The sequence below is a fragment of the Camelus bactrianus genome, chromosome 27, assembly GCF_048773025.1.
Source record: "Camelus bactrianus isolate YW-2024 breed Bactrian camel chromosome 27, ASM4877302v1, whole genome shotgun sequence".
Taxonomy (NCBI): domain Eukaryota; kingdom Metazoa; phylum Chordata; class Mammalia; order Artiodactyla; family Camelidae; genus Camelus; species Camelus bactrianus.
Genome location: NC_133565.1, coordinates 31,773,484 through 31,798,267, shown reverse-complemented (window position 1 = coordinate 31,798,267; position 24,784 = coordinate 31,773,484). Strand labels below are relative to the sequence as shown.

Sequence of the window (24,784 nt, the reverse complement as noted above, 5' to 3'; positions counted from 1 at the left end):
ACCAAGAAAATGAAACACATTCTCAACTGAAAAGATAATCTTTTGGGGGGAGAGTATAGCTCAGTTGGTAGAGCACATGCTTAATATACACAAGGTCCTGAGTTCAATCCCCAGTACCTCCTCTAAAACTAAACAAGTAAGTAAACCTAAACTTAACCCCCCAAAACAAAATAACATAAAATAATTTTTTTAAAAAAGAAAGAAAAGATAATCTTTTGTTTCCAACCTCAAGATGAATCAGGTGTTGGAATTAACCTACAGGAGTTTCAAAACAGCTATTATAACTATTATCAATGAAGTAAAGCAAAGCATGCTTTCAATGCATGAAAATCTCATCAGAGAAATGCAGTGTCTTGGCAGTGAAATAGAAATGAAAAAAGACCAACTGGAAAATACTATTTCTGAAATGAAAAACTCACTGGATGGACTTAACAGCTGAGTGGACATGACAGAGGAAAGAGTAAGTGATTTCAAATAGATCAATATTATTTATCCAAGAGAAAAAAAGAAATATTGGAGGAAAATGAACAAAGCCTCAAAGGTCTGTTAGATGGTGTTTAATAGTTGGCTTCTCATTAGAAACCATCGAAGACAGAAAAGAGAAGGATAGCATCTTGAAAGTGCTGGAGAAAAATGAACTGTCAATCTAGAATTTCTATACCCAGTAAAAATATTATTCCAGAATGAAGGCTGGATTTATCATGATGATCATTTTGCAATATATACAATATTCAAATATCAAATTACATAGTATACCTAAAACTGATATCAATTATGTATCAGTTAAAAAAAAAGAACGAAGACAGACAACATTTTCAGATAAAAGAAAACAGGGATAATTTGCTCCCAAGAGACCTGCAACAAAATAAATGATGAAGAAGTTCTTTAGGTTGGAGATAATTCTAGATGGAAACTTGAATATTCAGTAAAGAGTAAAAACATCAGACATTCTAAGTATCTGGGAAATGTTTGATTTCTTTAAAATCCTGGAATTCTTTATCTGTAAATCTTGGGATGCTACTTCTCATTTTCTGTGTTTCTGTGTTTTACATTTTATTTGTATATTTCAACTCCCCAACTAGGCTAATTTGGAGGGGGAGAGGGCAGGGATCTCTTGGATTCCCCAAAGTCTGACTTTTGCATATCTCATTGTTTATTTTCTTTTCTCTAAAGCAGTGGTTAGAACAACATTGCATTTAATGAGGTGTCCCAGTTAATTGGATTTCAGTCTTTTCTGACTGTAAACGTATTGCTTTGGAAATACATTCAACATAGGAAATTGTGATCTCTCAAAATTTACTTTATCCAACAAAATAATTTCCTTTTTTTTCATATTCCTAACCTATGTGTTACTTTAAAAAGTTTCTCATTTGATAAATGAAAAAAATTATTTTTTCTTACACTAAACTCTAGGAGATATTACATGAATCCTATGCATGAGAAGTTGGGCATAATAAACAACTCAAATAAATCCTTGGGGTTTTGCAAAAAAGCTAGGAATATTCTTGGATTAGATGTTTCTCTTACTGCTTTTTATAAAAAGTCAGATGTTAAGTCTAAATTCATTGATGACCTTTTCACAGGACTTTGGGGATAACACTGTCCTACTTTGTTGCTTATGGATGATCTACACACAAGTGTAGAGTTTAGCGAAGGGACCAGATAACTAAAGTATTCTTTGTTTGGGCTCTGCTGAAGAGTAGCCAGGAGACTTTTAGAATAAACTGGATTTCATCAATTTTATGAGATTCTCTCATGAGTCTCAGATATGCCTGTATCCTGTATTATTGGATCCAAGGGAGATAGATATACTTTAGGTGATGGAATTGTATAAATGGCAAAATTGATATTTTTTTAATGTTTAGGAGCCTAATTTATCTTTTTGCCCAAACTTAGGGCTATTTCACTTCCCCATGGAAAGTATCTGAAGACAAGACCAGTTTTTAATTTTCTCAAAAGGAGCTTTGAATCCAAAGTACTTGAACAAATAATCATCTGTTCTATCCACATATACAGTTCCATACCACAAATACAAGAAAGAATGTTGAATCTGAAGGTGTTATGAAAAGCAGGAGAAGTAAGGAAAAGGGAATCTTAAGAGACTGAAAAGCCTGGGCAAGTCCAGCTCAACCACTTGGTAGCTCTAATGGTGGAACCTTGGAGGGACGCTCACTTTCCCTGAATCTGTTTCTTCAGCTATAAAAATGAAAATGCGAGTTCTTTCTCTGTATGCTTATTTTGAAAATTCAGTGGTTATATGTTTTAGATGTGGTGCTTCTGCACATCCATTAATTATTAGTTCCTTTCCCCTTACTCAATTGTAAGAAAACAGGGATATGAGTCTTATAAAAGGTATATAATCCCACTAGGATGAGGTACTCAATAAATATTAATGAATAAATGCTTTATGAAGGAAACATCATGTTTTACATTATTTTTAATAATTACCAATTTTTAATATAAATTGTGATTGAATATGTTTACAGTAGTTCTTACTGAATAATGATTACAGCAATAAGTTATTATATTATTTTGCTTGACATTTGTACGCTGAGACGAGTAGTTTTGCTGTTATTAAATCAACATCATTTAGCCAAAATTGAACTCAACCCCATGGTGTCTTAGTGGAGCCATGGAATCTGCACTGCACAGAATTTCATCCATATTTAATGTTATACGGTACATTAAGCCATAATATTCCTTTATTTGTGTGACATTCTTAAAACTTTGCTGCAAGGTCATTTTAAAAAAATCTATTGATTTGAAACATTTAAAAAATAAATTAGCTTCCATGCCTTGAGAAGCAATACACTGTAGCACAGGGGTCAGCCGACTTCTTGTATCAGGGCCAGGTCATAAATAAATTAAGCTTTACTGCCCAGTCTCTGTTCCAACTGCTCAGCTCTGCCTTTGTATCAGGAAAACAGCTGTAAACAATATGTAAATGATGGGTATGCCTGTGTTCCAGTAAAATTTTATTTACAAAAAACAGGTGGCAGACCAGATTTGACCTGTGGGCCGTAGTTTGGTGATCCCTACTGTTACAAAATAGCACAGATCTGGATGTAGAAAACCCAGGACGTAATCCATCTCTGACATGAACTGACTGAGCATTGGTAACAAACCGAATCATTTAACTTCCTTGTGAATTTCTCTTTATTTATTAGTAAAATTAAAAGGTGGGACTATCGTGATCTGTCTTATCTTAAATTTTATCTTAGGTCATCAAAAGTTTCCTGGTATGTAAGTCACCTTTTCCTGAAGGATAAAGAAATAACCTAAGGATAAAATCAATGCTGAGTCTGACTTTATACTGGATGTATAATCTGTATTTAAAACAAATTATACACATACTGCTTCTTCCCTTTGAAAACTTTGAGATCTAAAAGAATTTCAACCTTACAGTCTATGAGAACAAACCAATGACTTCTACATCGATGTATTTCCAATAACTTGAGTGATCGAAACTTTAATGTTCATTTTTTATGTATGTGGAAACTATGAGTTGCATGTAGATTTTATAAAAATAATTGTATTACATTGCTTTAGTGTAGCATAAAGAGTAATAAACAAACAGCTAACTTTTTTAAACCACTGAATAGCACTTAGCACTTGTCCTATTTGATACCTATAACAATCAGTAGTTGCCAATTTTAACCCCCATTTTACAGATAAGGAAACTAAAGTTCAGAGACATAGAAAACTGGCCCAAGAACACATAGCTAGGACAAGTGTCAGAGCTGACATTGAACCCAATGCCTTAGTTTCCTACTACGGCTCTAAGAAATCACAATGGACTCAGTGGTTTAAAACAACATAAATTTATTAATCTTAAAGTTCTGGAGATCAGAAATCTGAAATTAGGCTCAATGGGTTAGAATCCAGTTTTTGGCAAGGTTGCATTCCTTCTACGGGAGAGTTCTTTTGCTTGCCTTTTCCACCCTCTAGAGGCTTGCCTGCGTTCTTTGTCTTACGGCCCATTTCCATCCTCAGAGCCAACAATGGCTGCTCAAGTTTTGGTCTTACCACATCACTCAGACTCTAACCATTTTACCTCCTCCTTCACTTTTAAGGATATTTGTCATTACTTTGGTCTCACCCAGATATAATCCTGGATAATCTCTTCTCAGGATTCTAACATAATCACATCTGCAAGGTCCCTTTTGCTATATGAGGTAACATTTTCGCAGGTTCTGCAGATTAAAATGTGTATGTCTTTGCAGGGTCATTATTCTGCCTACCACACCCAGTGAAGAAAAAAATTTTTTAAAGATTCTACTTATTCTCTCAGTATCTCATAGAAAGGGGGATTAGTTCTTGTCATCCCATTGGGCAGATAAAGGATCCTGCAGCAGAAGTAATGTGTGACTTTGCCGGAGTTTTATAACTAGTTAGCCTGGGGGGGGGTGTCTTTTGAGTCCCAATACAGAAAGCTTTCTACTGGATCATATTTCCATAACATTTTTATCAGTATTAGCCATTTGATGCTAATATAGGTAAATTGCTTTCATGTCTCTAGATAATCAAACTTGAATTCAACCCAAATTAGACTTGATTCAGTGCCCTTGCCATCTGTTAGCTTATTTGATATTTTCTGGTTAAAAAAAAGAAAAAAGAAAAAAAGGTGGAGGGGGAAATTTTCCTTAAGGATAAAAATGAATGCAAAGGTTTGACTTTAATCACATACTTTGAAAATCTCTCTTTGATGGTGTTTAGACTCAATGGTTGAGGGTATATGGAAATCTTGAACTTTCTATATCACCTCTTATGTGTCACAAACAAATTATTGAATCTTATATTAAAAAGAGAGAAATGGAAGTTCTTAGAATAAACTATTTTAATATGGTTTCAATTTGTTTTCTTTTTATAGAACTTTATTCAACATGTATATCCTGTCTTTCCATTATGCCAGCAAGTAAGTAGCTGAATCTGTACTGTAAATTTACATTCTAGTCGGTAGATACTTAACTCTTTACTTCTTTTCTTTTTTTTTTTTTTTCTTTAATTGAAGTATAGTCAGTTACAATGTATCAATTTCTGGTATACAGCACAGTATCTCAGTCATGCATATACATACATATATTCATTCTCATATTCTTTTTCATTAAAGGTTATAGTTTGTAGTTCTCAAAGTAGAAGTCTTTCGCCTCCTTGGTCAGATTTATTCCTAAGTATTTTATTGTTTTGGATGTGATTTTAAAAAGGATTGTTTCTTTACCCTCTTTTCCTGCTAATTCATTGTTACTGTAAAGAAATGCAACTGATTTGTATATGTTAATCTTGTATCCTGCTACCTTGCTGAATTCTTTTATCAGCTCTAGTAGTTTTTGTGCTGAATTTTTGGAGTTTTCTATATATACTATCATGTCATCCACATGTAGTGACAATTTTACCTCCTCTTCTGATTTGGATCCCTTTTATTTATTTTTGTTGCCTGATTACTGTGGCTAGGACTTCCAAGGCTATGTTGAATAGAAGTGATGAGAGTGGGCATCCTTGTCTTTTTCCAGATTTTAGTAGGAAGACCTTCTGTTTTTCACCATTGAGTATTACAGTAGCTGTTGGTTTGTCATAAATAGCTTTTATTATGTTGAGATATGTTCTCTCTATACCCACTTTGGTAAGAAGTTATTTTGTCATAAATGAATGTTGAATTTTATCAAATGCTTTTTCTGAATCTATTGAGATGATCATGTGATTTTTTGTTGATGTGGTGTATTACATTGACTTGATTTGCATATGTTGAACCATCCTTGTGTTCCTGAGATGAATCCAGCTTGATCATGGTGTATTTTGTGTGTGTGTGTTTTTTGGATTTTGTTTGCTAATATGTTGTTGAGGATTTTTGCATCTATGTTCATCAGTGATATTGGGCCTGTAATTTTCTTTTTTGGTAGTGTCTTTGTCTGGTCTTGGTATCAAGGTGATGGTGGCTTCATAGAATGAGTTGGGGAGTATTCCTTCCTTTACAATCTTTTAGAAGAGTTTGAGAAGAACTAGTATGAGTTTTTCTTTGTGTGTTTGGCAGAATTCACCAGTGAAACCATCTGGTCCTGGACTTTTGTTTGGAGGGAGGTTTTTTATTGCTGACTCTATTTCATTCTTATTATCAAAAGTAGTAGCAACAGAGAAGAGATAGTTTTTTTAAAAAATAGATAATAAAAGTGATACAGGAAAAATGTAGGGCAAGAGGATGGCTGTGTCCCAGGTCTCAGTTGAGTCCCTGGGACACACCCTACCAAGTGTGAGTCCTTGGCTTTGCACAGGAAATAATTCAAGAGCAAGCCACAGTTGAATAAAAGTAGATTTATTCAGAGAGAGACATACTCCATAGGCAGAGTGCAGACTATCTCAAAAGACAAGAGGAAGGCTGTGAGGTGTGGGGGTGAATACTTAGTTTAAAGTAAAAGTAGTTATACACTCCATAGACAGAGTGCGGGCTGTGTCACTCAGAAAGGAGAGTGGCCACGAGGAGTGGAGGTTGTTAGTTTTTATTGGCTCAGTATCTTCATATGCTAACAAAGTGGAAGGATTATTCCAACTACTTTGGGGAAGGGACTGGGATTCCCAAAAATTGGGCCACGACCTACTTTTTGACCTTTTATAGTTAGCCTCAGAACTGTCATGGCACCTGTGGAAGTGTCATTTACCATGCTAATGTATTACAATGAGCATATAATGAAACTCAAGGTCTACTGGAAGTCAAACCTCCTGCCATCTTGGGTCTCAAGACCTACTGGGAGTTGAATCTTCCACCATCTTGGTGTTAATTTCTGTGTCATTCCTTAAATGGCTGTGCCCTGCCCCTTCCTTCCTGTCTCAAAAGGAACCCTTTACTGAACCTATGTTTTATAGCTGCTATACATAGTGGTAATGGATGGAGTAAAGGGTGTGTGTTATTTGGTAATTGCTCATGACTTGTTTTTTTAATGCCATTAATTCAGTTTTTAATCAGTAGATGAGTTCTCATAGTTAGATATTTCTGTTTTAACAAAACCAGGTATTTTCACATATTTCACACATTAGACTTTAACTGTTCCATAATCCATCATTTTGTATTATTTTATTTGGTTTCTGTTACTCTAAAGAGCAGTTTGATTTTTGGGGGTCATTTTCCTACCTTTTTCCCTTGGGCATGATAGACAATATTTTTCTTCCATTCTATTGCCTAGAATTCATAGATCTTCTAGTTAATGTAAGCAATCAAACTAAGAAGACTGGAAGGAAGGATGAACACAATGTTCACAATAATTAATAATCTTCACCTTGAGAAGAAGCTGTTGACCTGGCCAATGTAAGTCCATGGAAACAATACTGAGAATGGGGATATCATTTTTCCCAGAGCTACTAGTGGCTCTAACTGAGAGAGAGCCCAAGTCCCAAGTGGAATGGGGTATGCTAAGATCAGAAACTAGGGAAGTATTTCAACGCAGCAAAGAAGGCGTGGTGGTTATCAAGGAGTATGGAATCAGCAGGATTTAATAGAACTGTGTGGGACTTTGAAGTGAGCCAGGACTGGGTTTGTATTTTGGCTTACTAATAAAAAGCTGTGTAGTACTGGGCAAGGAACTTAATCTCTTCAGTCCCTCACTTCATTTATTAAAATGTTAGTTGCTGCCTCTCAAGGTTATTATATGATTAAGGATGTTACATACATAGTATTAGTAGTAGCCCAGTAAATAGGAACTAAAAGATAAAAACAGTACTTACAGTTGGTGGGGTAAGGCATAGCAGAATTTCCTAAACATTGCATTTTTCTTATCAACTCTGTTTAAAGTCTCAGGGAAAAGAGCTGCATCCAGAGCCATGCCCCTTAGTTAGAATAGCACAGATCCATTTTCAGCCCAACCTGGTCCTGTGCAGTTCTCTGAGCCTGGAGCTGAGGAGGAGCGCTGTGAGAGTCCTGAAAGGAAAATGGGAAACATGGTGCTCCTGGTTCGAGACCCACCATCATCCCTGCATGTTTTCCTCTTGCACCCGTGGCACCACCTAGGGCTTTCTTATGGATCCCTGTTGTTGAAGGAAGGACTCCCTTCTGTCTAGTCAATCAATCAAACAGTATGTTTTGGGAAACAAAATCTCATTTAAAATTTTTAAATTAAGAAAAGAATTATTATGTGCCTTATATAAACTCAATAATGCTATACTGATTTATCTTTGGAAAAATTTCATGGTTATAGTTAACCATTTTTTTTTAAGCATTAGAGACATGCGTGCTCTTGATTTTTTTTAATCAATAGACCTTTTTTAGAGCAGTTTTAGGTTTATAGCAAAATTGAGCAGAAAGTATAGAGAGTTCCCATATACCTGCTCTCCTCACACATACACACTCTCCCCTACCATCAAGATCCCACACAAATATGGTATATGCATTGTAATCAATGAACCAACATTGACATATCATTATCAATTGATGTCCAGTGTTTACAGTAGGGCTCATTATTTGTGTTGTACATTCTCTGTATTTTGACAATGCATAATGACATGTGTCCACCATTATATCATTGTACAGAACTCCCCTGTGCTCCACCTTTTCATATTTCCCTTCCCCCAAACCCCTGACAATAGTAATCTTTTTACTGTCTTCTCTTCATAGTTTTGCCTTTTCCAGAATATCATATACCAGCTGGTACTTCGTATGCTAGTATGAAGTGTTTTCTGACTGACTTTTTTCACTTAGTGATGTGCAGTTCAGGTTATTACATATCGGTGTGGCTTAACAGCTCATTTATTTTTATCACTGAATAATATTCCATTTTAGGATGTGTAACACAGCTTATCCATTCATCTATTGAAGGAGTCGTTGCTTCCAAGTTTTAACAATTATGAATAAAACCACCATAAACATTTGTGTGCATGTGTGGACAAAATTTTCAAATCTTTTTGGTAAATACCAAAGAGGACGATTGCTCAACAGACGTTGAGCATCTTTTCATATAATTATTTGTTAACTGCATATCTTCTTTGATGAATTATGTATTTTTTCAGATCTTTTGCCCATTTTTTAGTTGTTTGTTTTCTTCTTGTTGTGTTTTAAGAGTTCTTTATATTTTGGATAGGAGTTCTTTTTCAGATCTATCTTTTGCAAATATTTTCTTCCATTATGTGGCTTGTCTTCCTTTTGCAAATATTTTCTTCCATTATGTGGCTTGTCTTCTTACTCTCTTGACACTGTCTTTCACTGGACAGAAGTTTTTAATTTTAATGAAATTCAAATTATCAATTCTTTCTTTCATGGACCGTGCCTTTGGTATAATATCTAAAAAGTCATCGCTAAATCCAAGGTCATTTAGATTTTTCCTATGTTATGGGAATTTTGTAGTGATGTGTTTTACATTTAAGCCTATAGTCCATTTTTGTGAAGGGTAGAAAGTCTTTGTCTAGATTCGTCTCTCTCTCTTTCTTTTTTTAATATAGATTTATATAGATTTCTAGTTGTTCTAGTATCATTTGTGGAAATGACTATCATTTTCTCCATTGAAATGCCTTTGCTCCTTTGTCAAAGGTCAGTTTACTATATTTATATGGGTCTGTTTCTGGGCTATTAATGTTCCAGGTCTATTTGTCTGTTCTTTCACCAGTTCATCAATTTCGCCATTTCACTGTCTTGATTGTTGTAGCTTTATGGCTATTGTTAAAGATGGGTCCTCTGTCAGTCCTCTGACTTTATCCTTCTTCAGAATCACGTTGGCTCTTCTGAGTTGTGCAGCTGATTTTAATTCCATAGACTATGCTATGTAGTTCAAGAATAAAACTTCATCATTGTATTCTACTTTAGCTACATCTCCAAGAAACAGTATAAATTATTTCTTCATATACTATTTTCCCCAGATTTTCATCATGCCCATATTTTGTATATACTGTAAAACCTGCTACTCAAAGAGTGGTCTGTGGCTCCAGACCTACTAAATCAGAATCTGAATTTTACAAGACATCCAGGGACTTTATAAGCACATTAAAGTTTAAGAAGCCCTACTATAAAAAACAAGTTTTATCTGACTGTGAATATGGCATAGTGGCTTCACGTTTTACAATTTGAAAGTCCCCTCACAATTTGAAAACCACATTCAGGATCTGAAAGGTTTTTGTTTCTTCATTTATTTTGAGGATCTGCTCATTTTCAACCTACTGATCATGCAAGTGAAGGACAAGAGAGAAACTGAAAAAAAAAAAAAAACACAGTAATACTCAATATAAACTTGAATATTAAGAGGTGATTCTTTATGCTTGAAAGATGTTCCAGGAGGATCAGATGTGTTTCAGCTCATTCTTCTTGTTATTGAAATGGTTGAATTTCTTGTTTCTTTTTATATTTTTCCTGCTAACCAACTTTAGAGAGTTATGACTATGTAGAATTATATTTTACAGCACCTCATCTCTGGGGTAAAATATATTATCTTTGCCATTACAAATGCCATTAATTGTAAGAAGCATAGGGCTTGGAGTCAGATGGTCTGAGTTCTAATATTAACTCCACCACTTCCTAATTTTATACCCCTGAGCTTCAGTTTCTTCATTGTAGTTGGAGAAGATGAGTCCTATCTCATAGAGTTGTTATGAGGATTAGATGAGGTGATATTATATAAAATTTCCAACACAGTGGCTGTAGTACATCAACAAATACTTGTTTCTTTCTTTTCCTCTACCCCTGAAAGTAGAATGAAATCCTTTCACACACTTATACTGTGATATGATTTCTTGTAACCAGCTGTGTAGACGTTAACAAATGTTTAGCATTTCTTCTCAGGGTTACATGTCCTGAGCTAGATGTATCAAGTTCAGTTAAGCAATTCAAGATTACTGTTAATGGTTTCAGGGAACAGATTCTTAGAAAGAGGTTTCACTATAGTCTTTTCAACATTAAGACCTATATATTAACTTCAGGTTTTATGGCATAAGTTGATATGCTTTTGTGTTTGAATACCAGGTTTCCCCATTTCCAGACATCATCTTTTTTTCATGAAGAAATGATCAGTTCTGCCTCCCTTTCGTCAAGCAAGGCTCTTTTTAGTGTTGAAAATATTGCATGAAGTCTAGCATATTCAAAATATTGTCTTTTCATTGTTTTCTTTTGGGAAAAGCTAATTCAGAGTCTGTTTTTACATTACTATATTCATGGCACCTTTCCAAGGAATTCCAGGCACCTTGGAGGTGGCTTGCCATGTAGCCAGAGGCATAAATGACTAATTCAGATCGTTTCTTAAAGACAAGAGAAGTAGAATCCCTAACCCTGCGTTAGCTGTCATCCTTAGACCACACCAGCTCCCTTCGTGTATCTGACTCATCTGCTTTTTGTCAAATTTGGTATTTATTTTAGACTCTGATATTGTTCCACATTAAGCTAAGCTTTACTATTAATGCAGTGAGAGCTACCTGTAAAATGCTAGTGAGAGCTACCTGTAAAATGAAAGTGGGTGCTATGCACTTTACCGTGTAGCTTCACGTTAAGCTAATCATACCCTCTGTGTTCAAGGAGCATTGTGTTTTCTGTCTTTTTGCCTGGATTTGTAGGGTAATTGTGTTCTTCATAATTTAACAATAGGTTATTTTTCAGAGTCGTCCAAAAGTTGTCTTAGTCTGCTTAGGTTGCCATAAATCATTGCTTCCTCTCCAATTGGGCAGAGTTCCAATTTTTCTAGCATGTTTCCTTTTCACCATTTAGACTGGGAATTGTGATTGGTTTTGATACTGTGTCTTCTTGAGTTTTGTCTTGTCTCAAACACAGGACTCTTAAGAAGAACTTGTTTGTCTGCTGAACACGCCATCAAAATATTCTCTTATTTACAGGGGAAAAAAAGCAGAACCAACATGTGAAAGATAATAGAAATCTGCCAAAAATTATTAATTAAAATAATAGGGAAAATTTGAATTATTGCACAGAAGTCTCTTGATGAAAATGCTCATGTTATTTTGGTTTTTTAATTATGTCTAAATTAATTAAATTCTGCTTGAATAATTAATTAATTCTACCTCATCTTTTTTTGGCAAGAACCCAGACAAAGTAATAAAATTTAAATAGCGTTTGCCATTAGGGAGGCTTTTTTTTCTAGTCTGTAAGTACATATTTAATATTACTGGTTTACCCTCCCCTAAGAATTCTTTTGGATATATTCTAATTTTAAGCAATAACCATTACCCTACGTCATAAATAAGCACAGATTTCTCAAATTCTGTCTTCTAGGTTTATTTTATAAGGTGAAGCATATTGTCTTTAATTTTAAAGGTATACCCCCAAATCGCATTTTCTGTCATAATCTCTAAATTCTCCAAAGATACTCATATTTAGACTTCTCTTCAGTTAGACTTCCCTTCGGGTTGATTTTTTATAACGAACAAACAAAAATTTTCCCCACTAATTTGCTATTATTTTGGAGAGGGAACTAACATTTATCAGTTCCTGCTGTGCACCAGATGACATATGAGTCTCTGTTCTTCTCCAAAGTCTAGGTTTTGTCTGTGCCTTGCTACTTCCTTATCTGATCAGCCACTCAGTTTTCAATGCCATCAACAGATCAGAAACCAGACTCTCTCTGTACATCTGGAAAGATTTGGGAAACTCACTGCCATTAGAATATATGTAGAATTGTGGTGATCCAAGATAATATAAAATGGAAGAGTAATGAGTAAGAGGAACTAAGGAAATAAATGGCTTCTAGGAGTTGTTTCTCTAACAAAAATTGTACTAGTATATTTTGAGACCTACTATTAGATTATACCTTTCTCTCCAATGCTAACAAAATTTAAAGAAAATCAGAGCATGGTAACCTGTCATGCAGGATGTCCATCTCCCCTGTTTTATTCCCCAGCCTAGCAATGCTAATGCTTTCACTGCCACACAGACAAATTGGGGGAAAGAGGAGCTGGATCAAGAGCTTCATTTGATCTATCCTTCACCTGTTTGTTTTATTTAACAAAGGACCTTGATGAATTTGTAAAAATCTTCTCTTTAGTAGAAAAATGGTAGACCCAGTATTTAGCTGACTCTTGCTTAAAAGGTCAAACAATTTGTAGGGGAATACAGGGCTCACAGACTGCTTAGCATGAAATATCGAGTGATCTAGAGGGAAATGCAAGAGTGATGGTATGGCTGCTGCAAATAACTGCAGGAGACACTTGTGAGTATTGCACAGTAAATCTGCACCTTCCGTGGGCACTCATTTAAGGGGAGGCTTCCTCAGGATGGAGCGTCAGCAACACATGTCTAATAGGTGCATTTATTTTAATACGCTCATTCATTGAATAGGCCTGATGAATTAGTACATGTCACCATCTGGTACTTAGTGAAACTATTCATTTTTAAAATGTTGAAATTGCAAGGAATGGTGCACACCAATTAAAATCCTTTTAACTGGATTGTGTTGTTACAAAGTGTATGTGTAGGAGGACTTCATTGGAATTCAGCGTGCATCTAAGGGTACACACACCAGCCTGAAGTCAATTAGAACAAAGGAAGTCAAGAGAGGGGAAATTAAAGAGCTGTCTGTCCTTTTTCTGAATGTGTCTGCTCACGCATTGGGCTCTCTCTCTTGTTTTTCTGTTCGTACTCAAACTTTTCTTGATTGTCCTCCTACCTTGTCTTTGTTTTGGATTCCCTTTCTCTCTCAGCCTCCATTTTTGTCTTCTTTTTTGATGTTGTTGTTCCCCATTTCCTCACCTCTCCCCCACCCCACCATTCTTCAGTGACACATTAAAACAGGAGAGTGAGTTAGAATATGCAGTAACAGAAACACTTTAGCTCTCTATGTGCTGGAACTAGAATGAGTTCTAGTTGACCACATTTTTCTGGGTAACTGTGAGTTTGAGTTCTTTAAACATTAAAATGGTTTTAGTTATAATAATCGTTTGGTACTTATGTGACCTATGTTTTTTTTTTAAAAATACAGACTAAGATTTGGGCTGCTTTTTCCTCCTTCTGTCTTTGTTTATTTTTGCAGGTTTACTTATAATGGGCATTTTCTAACTGAATAAATAAACTTTTAAATAATAAAACCATTTGTGTAAAAATCTTCCCAAAATATATTTCAGACTTTTGTTTTCTTCCCATCTTCAATACAGGATACCAAACATAATTCAACATTATTTTGATATCCTGTTATAATTAGTGTCAATGTCAATCATGGTGCTATTCTGAAAAATACAGTGATCCTAGGGCTGTTTGCCCCACTCTAAAAAGTTTTTTGAGTTCTTGAGTTTGGTTTTTGTTTTTTTCTTGCTTCCCTCTTTGCTCTCAGGTAGTCTCTTGTCAGCTGCCACTTCTGTCTGAATGCTTCTGTCCCTTTCTAAATTATTTTGATCTTTCAAACCAGTTAATAAAGCATCACTTAATCATCTATTCAAGAACTATAAGGTGCTGAAACTATGTAAAAAAAAGTCTCCTGTCTTCAAGGAGCTAAGACTAGTTAGTGAGAAAGAGAGAGTTGTATACAAATGATCATAAATACCACACGATGGGAAATTTCAGGAGGAAACTGTTAATTCTAAAAGGATGATCTACAACTTCACAGGGGAGTTGGCATTTGACTGAAGCATCAAAAGCTTTGTAGAATTTTGAACAATTGTTAATACGAGTCAACATGTAGAAGATGATTTTTTTTTAATTTATTTTTTTAACAGGAGAACTGGGAATTGAACCCAGAACCTCATGCATGCTAAGCATGCGCTCTACTGCTGAGCTATACCCTCCCCCCAGTTTTTTTAAATGGTAAGACAGTATCTGATCACAGAAGAGCAGTATACTTTATTCTAAAGAGTTCAAATGTATTTCATGGGCAACTGAGAACCAATAATGATTTTATGAAGTAAGTAAAGTGGTAAAGATTTATATTTTAGCGGAATTAGGAGACAACAAGGTACTATCCCAGTACTTCAGACAAAGAGTGATGAAATCCAGGACCCAGTATGTGCAAGAGAGGACAGATCTGAGAGACAGAACCTGGCATTGATTACATACAGCGTGAGAAGGACCAGGAGGGGTCAAGTTGACCCAGCCTGAATACCTGCCAATGTTGTGATACCATTAATTGTAATAGTGCCCAGAAGAAGGTGGGGCATATTTTGGAGGAAACATTATTAGTTTTGTTTGGAGTGGTCTAGAGACAGTTGAAAGCTGAAGTCTGGAGCTTCAGAGGACAGGAGTAAGAAATACAGGTTCTGGGAAGTTATTTCACCCTTTTATGTTTGGGAATAGGCAAGATCACAGAAGAGATGGTTAGAGAGTCATTGTTATTTCTGTACAATTTCTGTACAGAAACACTGATTTGATTTGATCAAGTTAATTTTGGGTGTAAAACAAGAGCAAAGAGTCTATAAGTGAGACCCTATGGCTCTTTCCTCCTTTGTCTAGTTTTCAGCTGTGCCTGAATAGATTATCTTGCCAGGTTAGCTATTTCATCAGAGAAGAATTGTTTCTTATTATATATGAGAAATATTTTTTAACTGTTTGAGGTTATTAAAGGACTCTGACAACAACTTCATTTCTTCCATTGTTAAATTTGTTTCAATGATTCAGATTGGCATTTTAGCCCAAATTTGCATTTACACAATCTTTTGAATTGACAATAAATTCTGGAGAAGACTTTAAAGATATTCATCTTGTCAAACAGCATGTTCATTGTGTTAAATACAATCTGTGTATCAGTGTGTGCGCAACTGATCTGTGGACAGGAAAAAGATGTGGAATGGTATATAGTAGGATTTTTGGCTTGAGGTTTTATTGGTTTTCATGTCTTTATTTTCTAATTGCTTTCATAATATAAAGAATTAAGTTATTTTTTATTTCTAAAAAAGATAAGGAACCCAAGGCCTAGAGAGTTTGATAACTTGCATAAACTTACAACTAATTAGTAATGGCCTTGAACCTTGTTATTTTGTGCCTCTGAGGGTTCTATTGACTGGTGGGTTGTTATGATAGGAATGGGAATGCATCCAGTTCTCTGGCAACCACAAGGACCAGGGGCCCAAAATGAGGCATGGCTGGCATTCTACCTGTCATTCTCCATTCAGAGAAGCATTGGCTCTCTGCAGTGGTCCAGTGTTACAGACCACAGGCATGGATGTGCACGAATAAGGAAAACGAAGACCCAGCATTTTTTTGATGGTAATTGAGCTTTTTCTTCAATCAGAATGTGATCTTCTTATATGGTAATACCCACTAACTCTCTAGAGTCCAGTTTTCTTGAGGAAACCTGTTGGCATATGCTCATGCCCATCTGGACTGTGTGAATCCTCTGGCCACAGTTCCCATCCTTCATGCTCCGTCACTGGCCCCATCACTTCAGCCACTAAGCCTAAGTTTTATTTTTTGCCTTTATTTATAGTAAAATAAAGGCAACTAAGAAATTGTCACTTTACGTTTTTCTTTCCTTCCTGCATCCATGTCAGCATCCTGAATCTTTTATATTACCCTCACCAAACCATTTGAACTCAAGATTTAGAGTCAAGTTTATATAAGAAAATAGCAATGAAAGTATTTTTAATGGGAGGAAATTTTAATCACTTACTACTTGGTTTTACACTATGTTTGATGTTTTCATTCAATCACCAGTTTTCTCATTTTTGGCAGTTGAAGTAGCACAGTTGTCGCCAACTTAATTGTCCACACTACTCAGTGTACCTCTGGGAAGAATCATCTGGGCCTTCATCTAGAGAGACCTCAGGGTCATCTTCAGTCACTGTCCCTCTCCCTCCCACTGGTTGATATGTGTTGTCTGTTCAGCCTCTCAAATTAGCCCCTGCCCGTTAACTCCTCCAGCCACTGCATTAGTTTGAGGCTTTATCTGGTCTGGTATTATAAAGGTTGAACCAGCCACATCTCCTCCAGCCTTAATGTATCCTTTCCATATCCACCTAAATTTGTAAAGCACCTGTAGTGTCACGTTACCCTGTTGCTCAGTAACTCGTTTCTGATACAGTCTGACAGCATCTCTTGAAAATAATGCAAAACACAAGTCCAAAATGGGATGCTAAGGTTTCTTTGCAAGTCAGTTCACAACTTGGAGTACGTTTTCCTTGTAGAAACAATAAATGGTAGATAGGTTTACAGGGTAGCCGAAACTTTCAGTTAAACCGTCCATTTTAGTTGAACCCTACCAGCATAGTAGGCTACCTACCAGTGTTCCCATAGAGATAGCTTTCCATCTGCCCAATTGGAATGTCAAGGTGGGGTTGGTATGTGTAGAGGATATTGGAAGAGATGACTTCCCTTCCTGTCCTCCACTGGATATAGAGATTTAATGAAGGAGGAAAGAACTAATATTAATTAAGTTCTTACTATTCGTCAGCATCTATTAAGCACTTTATATTTTTATCTTTTTTGAGATATGATTGACATTTAACATTATGTAAGCTCAAGGTATACATTGTGTTGATTTGATACATTTATATATTGCAATATTACTACCATAGCATTAGCTAATACCTCTATCACATCATATAATTATCATTTCTATTTTGTGATAGAACATTTAAGGTTTAGTCTCTTAGCAACCTTGGAGAATGTAATACAGTATTGTTGACTGTAATCACCATGCTTGCGTTAGATCCCAAAACTTGCTCACCTTCTAACTGCAAGTTTGTATCCTTTGACCAAATCTCCCTAATTCTCCCACTTCTCAGTTGCTGGTAACCACCATTCTACTCCCTGTTTCAATGAGATTGGCTTTTTTTTTTTTTTAAGAGTCTACATATAAGTGATATATATATAGTATTTGTCTTTCTCTGACTTATCTCACTTAGTATAATACCCTCAAGGTCCATCCATATTGTCACAAATGTCAGGATTCCTTCCTTCTCATGACTGAATAATACTCCATTGTGTATGTATATATATATATATCCCACATCTTCTTTATCCATTCCTCCACTGATGTACACTTAAGTTGTTTCCATTTCTTGGCTTCTGTAAATAATGCTGCAGTAAATGTGAAGGTGCAGATATCTTTTTGATAACCTATTTTCATTTCTGTTGAATATATATCCAGAAGTGGATTGCTGGATCATATGATAGTTCTATTTTTAATTTTTTGAGGAACCTCCATACTGTTTTCCATAGTGGCCTACCCAGTTTACACTCCCACCAACAGTGCACAAGGATTCCCTTTTCTCCACATCCTCACCAATACTTGTTACCTTATCTTGTTGATAGCCATCCTCACAAGTGTGAGGTGATACCGCATTGGTTTTGATTTGCATTTCCTGATGCCTAGTGATGTTGAGCATCTTTTCATGTACCATTTGAATGTCTTCTTTTGGAAAATCTCTATTCATTTCTTCAGCCCATTTTTAAATCAGATTTTTTCTGTTGAATTATATGAGTTCTTTATATACTGTGGATATTAACCCCTTATCCAGTATATGGTTTGCAGATATTTTCTCCCATTCCATAGGTTCCTTTTTCATTTTGTTGATTGTTTCTTTTGCTGTGCAGAAGCTTTTTAAATTAGTTCCACGTGTCCATTTTTGCTTTTGTTGCTTGTCTTTTGGTGTCATATCCAAAAAAAAATTGTTTGCCAAGACCAATATCAAGGAGCTTTTTCCCTGTGTTTTCTTCTAGGGGTTTAACAGTTTCAGGGCTTATGTTTAAATCTTCAATTCATTTTGAATTGATTTTTGTGTATGGTCTAAGATAGGAATGCAGTTTCATTCTTTTGCACGTAGCTCTCCAGTTTTCCCAACACCATTTTTGAGAGACTGTTCTTTCTCCATTTTATTATTCTTGGCTCCTTTGCCAGAAACTAATTGGCCATATATGCATGGGTTTATTTCTGGTCTCTGTATTCTATTCCATTGGTCTGAATGTCAATTTTTATGCCAGTACCATACTGTTTTAATTACTATAACTTTGTAGTGTAATTTGAGATCAGAAAGTGTGATGCCACCTCCTTTTTCTTTCCCAGGATTGCTTTGGCTATTCAGGGTCTTTTGTGGTTCCATACAAATATTAGGATTTTTTTTTCTCTTTCTGTGAAGAATGCCATTGGAATTTTAATAGGGATTACATTGACTCTGAAAGGAAGAGCTAAAATTGTTCTGTTGTTATTTGCAAATAATACAATCTTATATATAGAAAATCCTGGAGGGGAGGGTATAGCTCAAGTGGTAGAGCACACACTGAGCATGCACAAGGTCCTGGGTTCAGTCCCCAGTACGTCCTCTATAAATAAATCAACAAACCAACCTAATGACCTCCCTACCCACCTCCAAAAAAGAAAATCCTAAAGACACAAGCAAAACAACTTGAAACTGATCAATGAATTCAGTAAAGTTGCAGGATACAAAATCAATATATAGGAATCAATTGTGTTTCTATACACTAACAATAAAATACCTGAAAAAGAAATAAAACAATCCCATTTACAAAGACAATAAAATACTTAGGAATAAATTTAACCAAGGAAATGAAAGATCTTTACAAGGGAAGCAAGATTTTTATGAAAGAAATTGAAGCAGACACAAGTGGGAAGATACCCTGCCTTCATGGATTAGAAAAATTAATATTGTTAAAATGTCCGTACTACCCAAAGCCATCTATAGATTCAATACAATCCCTGTATATTTTATCTTAATTCATTTTAACAGTGGCTGTGTGGGATAGATTGCTCTGCCCCTTTAACAGGTGCTTAGCAAATTAGTAATGTAAATAGGATTACGAGAGGAATGCTCACCTGACATAAGAGAGTATTGTTTTTATACACTGCTTTTTAAACCTTAGTAATTTATAGACTCCTTTTAATTGACTTTAAAATTGCAGTCTTTCAATATTGACATACATAATTATTATAATTTTGCTTAAATATAAATAAACATAAAATTAGATATAAATTCTTTATGTTCGTATTTCTCATTTAGCTATTAACTGAAACAAATTTAAAAGTTAAGTACAAAAAAAAGCCCATAAAATTAATGAAATGCAAATTAACGTTATTTTTGTACAATAGCTGGTGTTTTGCTGAGACTGACTTGCTGCTCAGAGTATGAATATGGAGCTGCCTGCAACCCCACAGGTTTCTTGGCAGCTTTCATTACCATTGGCGCTTTTCTTCTGACCTATTTCTTTCCATGATGTTGAACATCCATGACTGGTACAATGTACAGTCACTGCACCATGATGTGCTTTGGCCTCTACTTGGTGGGACTGTATCATTCACATATTAAGTGAGCCTCCTTTTCTGGTTCCTTACAATTGCTTTGCTCTGCATATGTTTGTATTAATTTATTTTGGATTGTAAACCTTGCTTTCAGTTCAGTAGGAGAGCTGTTTTGGAGAACTCATAGATCCTTGAAAATACATCCTGGATCCCAGATTGAAAGATATTCTTTTAATGTATTTTTAGGCCATTATTTATTTACAACCATTATGAAAATAATTCTTATTTATTTATTTATTTGAACCGTCCTCCAAATACCTCTACCAGGAAAGACAGTTATGCTAATTTATTATGGTATCTCTTTGAAAGCAGTAAATCTATATTTTAAAGTCTTATGTAATTCAGACTTTCATTAATTTGGAAGTATTTCTTCCTTTTAAAAGTCTAAGTTATAAATGTCTTACAGAATGTATTGTTCACTCTTTTCTGTAGCTGGGGAAGGTAGATTTTAGTTTGAATGGAAAAATAATGCCTCCTACCAAATGTGCAAGTCATGCAAGACAATAAAGCCTCCTAGAATGGTGAAGACTGATAACCGAGGACCTTATTGCTTCCTCTGATTTTGTTGCTGTAAACATTCAAGTGGGCTTTCTTTGGGAATAATCATCTGTTTCTGACTTCTTTTTCCTTCCCAACTTCTTTTTTCCATTCTTCCTTATTCCCTTCTTTCAAACCAGAGGTCATCCGTCTTTTCCCGTCTCAGGTAGCCTACAGTCAGGTTTTCTTCACTTGACAGTTGAGGGCAGTGGGGAAGAACACACAGCAGGCAGCCTCTAGCAGCATCTCACCATCCACTGTCAACCAGCCACTTACACACCCTCCAAGTAAGGGGGGCTCCCGACTCACGCTGGGCTGGATGAAAGATCGTACCTAATTTGCCTCGGAATATTCATTGCTTCAACTCTGCAGCGCAAAAACCACAGCTCTGGGGCAGCCCAGCCAGCTTAATTGTATGCCTGTTAGTTCCCTCCTACTTGCTCTGCAGTAAGCACAGGACCCTTCCCCCTCAGAGGTGAGCTGGGAAGTGTGGGTGTGCCTACTTCTAACACTTCTTTGTTCAAGATGGAATTCCGCTGTGGTAGGCAGTGCTGCTGCTGCTGAATGGCCTGCCTGCTTTTCAGGTACCACCATGCTTATGTCTAAAGCAGCCTCCAGACGCCATGGAGAGCCGAGCTCTATCACTGATTCATGCATACATTCATCCACCCTGGCTCTCCCACGTGCTAGCTCTGACCTGTGACAAGTCTCGGTTTCTTCATCAGTAAAGTGGGGCTTATAATAGTATGTACATCATAGAGTTCTGTGAGAATTACAAGTTTTCATGGGCAAAGAGCTTTAAATGGTGCCTGGCATTTAGTAGAAAATGCTGGCTAAAATTATTATTATTCAGGAAGCAGTTATTTGGTATCTGGTATATTCTTAGCAATCCAAGAGATACAGAGATGAAAAAGATACAGCCCTGCATCCTAGGACTCAAACAATTACAATACAACGTGGTTTTATAATAAAGGTATTTGGGGAGTTAGGTAAAGCTCCATCACAGGTAGAATTTGAACTGGGTCTCGAAGAATAAACAGAGTTTTTCCAAGTAGAACAGCTTTAGAGAAAATACATTCCAAGCAGAGGGAATAGTTTATGAATAGAATAAAACTGTAAAAGACTTTGGAGTCCTTGGCTGTTATTCGATGACATTTTAACCTCTTCTCTGATACATACCTTGTTGAGGAGTGGTCTGAGATGGGTTCAGTGAACATTTTGGAACTTACAATCATATAAATAGTTATTACCAGGTTTATGATATTAATAATAATTATTATTATTTAACTGGTTCATCAAAGAGTTTAAACTTAAAAAAAAATGCGCTGGGACCTAAGCAGTGCCTCTTTGCAGTGGTGTATCTGCTGTTGCACAATTCCGCCGTGTGACGAGGACTGCCATGTGACAGAGCAGTAAATCGTTAGGAAAAAACTTGTGGTTACAACAAGTGGGAGTGGATGGGCTTCCTTCTTTCAACAGACCTGTAGTTGAGTTTTCAAAATTAAGCAGATTTGACCTTGGTCTCTTCTTTAGATGGAAGAACCTTATTTCTGAAGTTGCCTGTTCTTGCCATAGCAAAGAACTGTGGGGGTTTTTTGTTTTTGGTTTTTTTTTTTTTGGTCAGATCTCAAATTAAGAAGGTTCCTCTTACTCATGAAATTTCCATTTGTGTACCAGATTAAAGCTGAGTTTTATCTCCTACAAAACCTTTTCCTGCAGCTCTGCTCTCACTTCCTCTCCCTGCCCTTTTAGTCATCTACTGAAGGGCTTGGCAGCTGGTTGAGGTATCGGGTCAGCATTTTTCACTATGGAAGAAGGAAAGGTTGGGAACAGTGACGTGAGGGTACTTGTCACATTTTCCTTTCCTTTTTTATTTAAATGACCTACATGTTCCATTACAAAAGCCTAAGGAGAGCCTCAGCGTGTAAATTTTACTTCCGCGGCCTGGAGGTGGCATATAGGTGATAGTGTCCTTAGAAGCCCACATACAGCAGTGAGGCGTCTTGATTCTGCCTCTGTGGCGACACATATTATGAAGAGCCTCTGGGAGTCACGGGATTGGGGAAGAGGCTTAGCAGTTCATTCCCCATCCTTCTGTTAGCAGGTCCGCCCTGGGCACCTTTCGGGAATGCGCCGTATGCACTGTTAACACACCACTTACCCACTCTCACCTTCTTCACAGACTTGGAAACCGCATCGAGCTCAAGGAGCTCTGGCTCTGTCTGTGGGTCTGTTTACCCCAGAGCTGAAACCCTGTGTGGATTTGGTTGTTCTGTATTAAATCTGCCTGAAACTATAGGACTAGCAGCAAACTAATTGTTGTCATGGTCTATACAGCAGGAGAGAGAGCAAAAAGTCGTAGATTCTTAAAAAGCTGTCATGACTTGAAGTGAACTAGGCTCCTTGTGAACAGCTTCCTCTGTAGCCCAAAGGGCTTTGGCCTTGAAAACTGTCAAATACAGAATATGATTTTAGATCATGGAATGCTGGCTAGCTCCTAGGGGCAGCTTCAGCCACTCAGCTCTCCCATTGACCATTTCATCTGTAAGATTTCACTTTGAGATTATAAGGAATATGGAGGCAAATGAGTTTTTCTTAAAAAACGTTCCATTTTGGTGCTCCATAGCAGACCTGTTTTGGCACCTAAATAGAAGACACCAGGCTAGGCTGTCATACATCCTTGTTTAAGTGCCTTAGGAGACACATTTTTTTTTTTTTTTTCTGAAGCATAACTGGTGGGTGACTAGAGTTTCCCATCTTGGAGATGTCCGTGTGGAGCAGACAGAACTCCTGGTTATCGATCGCCATTTCACAAAGGCAGTAAAGCCCAAGGATTGCTCTTTGGACAGAGCTACAACTGTACAGCTTCTCTTTCTAAGAGCCTGTTATAAAATAGTTTTGACAATGTCTTTAAGTGCACATCTCTGTCTCCAAACATAATTAGTGTTGAAAAAGGAAGCCCTCCTGGTTATAAGGCTCTGTAGCTTGGACAGCAGCTCCATCTGGTGCTTGCTAAAGGTGTTGGCTTGGTTCATCTCTTGGTTTTATAACAATATGGATACAGATGTACACAGAACTTGTGAAAGAATGTCAAATCCAAGGTCTCAGTTTTATTGATGGGTTTCTACTGCACACAGCTCTGCCATAAGCTAATTGTGTTCCTGGTGAATCTCATTCGTCTGTCTTATTGATAATGTGATAGCTGCTAATCAACTCAACAGCCTCTCTTGACTGAATTAATTTACTTGCTCTCAAAGTAGGGAATTATTTTTACTATTTATCTACCAGTCTTGGAAAAAGAAAATACACTGTACCTCTTACAAAGAGAAAATTTAATCCTCTCTTATCATTGGTGAGTTTAACATGGTGAACAAGAGGTGAGGTCAGGATGCCTTATTCTCTTGTCTTTAGTGCCACAAAGGCTAAGGAGACAGGGAATTTTTTAAAAAAGATTCTTGATGACTGACAGGAAATGCCCCAAACTGTTCATAGATGTTACTTCTAAATAGGATTAGGCATGATTTCATTTTCTTTGTACTTTTCTGATTTTTCACAGTGAGTGTGTTTAACAGAAGGTGAAATATCTTATATAACAAAAGAAAAAATTATCTTAAAACAAAGCATATTGTAGGTAGATGTAGCCTAGAGTTGCTATTCTTGAGTCTTTCTCATTCATTTATGTGGCCTCTCTGGGCTTCAGTTTCCCTTGTCCATAAAAAAAGAATTAAACTAGCCACCTGCTCACTGTTAACAATCTAAGGTTTGTGGTTATCTACCTCTTTTTTCCTGTTCTTTCAGCCTCTCCCACTTCCCTCTATCTTTTTCCAATATGTAGTCAATGTAACCCAGTTTCTGCCATCTTAAAATAAGGAAATCCTTTCTGGACCCTCTCCCCCATACTCCCAGCTCTTTCTTTCGTCCACCTCCCACCTAAACTTTTCCAAAAAGTTACTAAAATTGCTCAATCTCTTCACTCTTCAACTCACCGCAGTCTGCTTTCCATCCCCACCACTGCACCAAAATACGTGCCAAGATTACCACTGAGCTCACGATGCTAAGTTGCCAAGTCCTGTGGGCACATTTAAGTCCCCATTCTCTGTCAC

The 24,784-nt window shown here is 36.4% G+C and overlaps 1 protein-coding gene across 9 annotated transcripts in view; it reads left to right on the top strand.

The window, feature by feature from the left end:
- PEAK1 (pseudopodium enriched atypical kinase 1) overlaps nt 1–24,784 on the top strand; it is a 204,727-nt gene that overhangs the window by 121,686 nt on the left and 58,257 nt on the right. For 5 of the 9 annotated variants that reach the window (XM_074354013.1, XM_074354010.1, XM_074354015.1 and 2 more), the window contains one exon: nt 4,871–4,915. The exons of 2 other annotated variants lie outside the window; for them this stretch is intronic. The gene's annotated coding sequence lies outside the window, so the exon portion shown is untranslated. Of the gene's footprint in view, nt 1–4,870; nt 4,916–7,172; nt 7,295–24,784 lie in introns of all 9 variants that reach the window. 2 more of the 9 variants (XM_074354017.1, XM_074354012.1) reach the window with 1 other exon arrangement.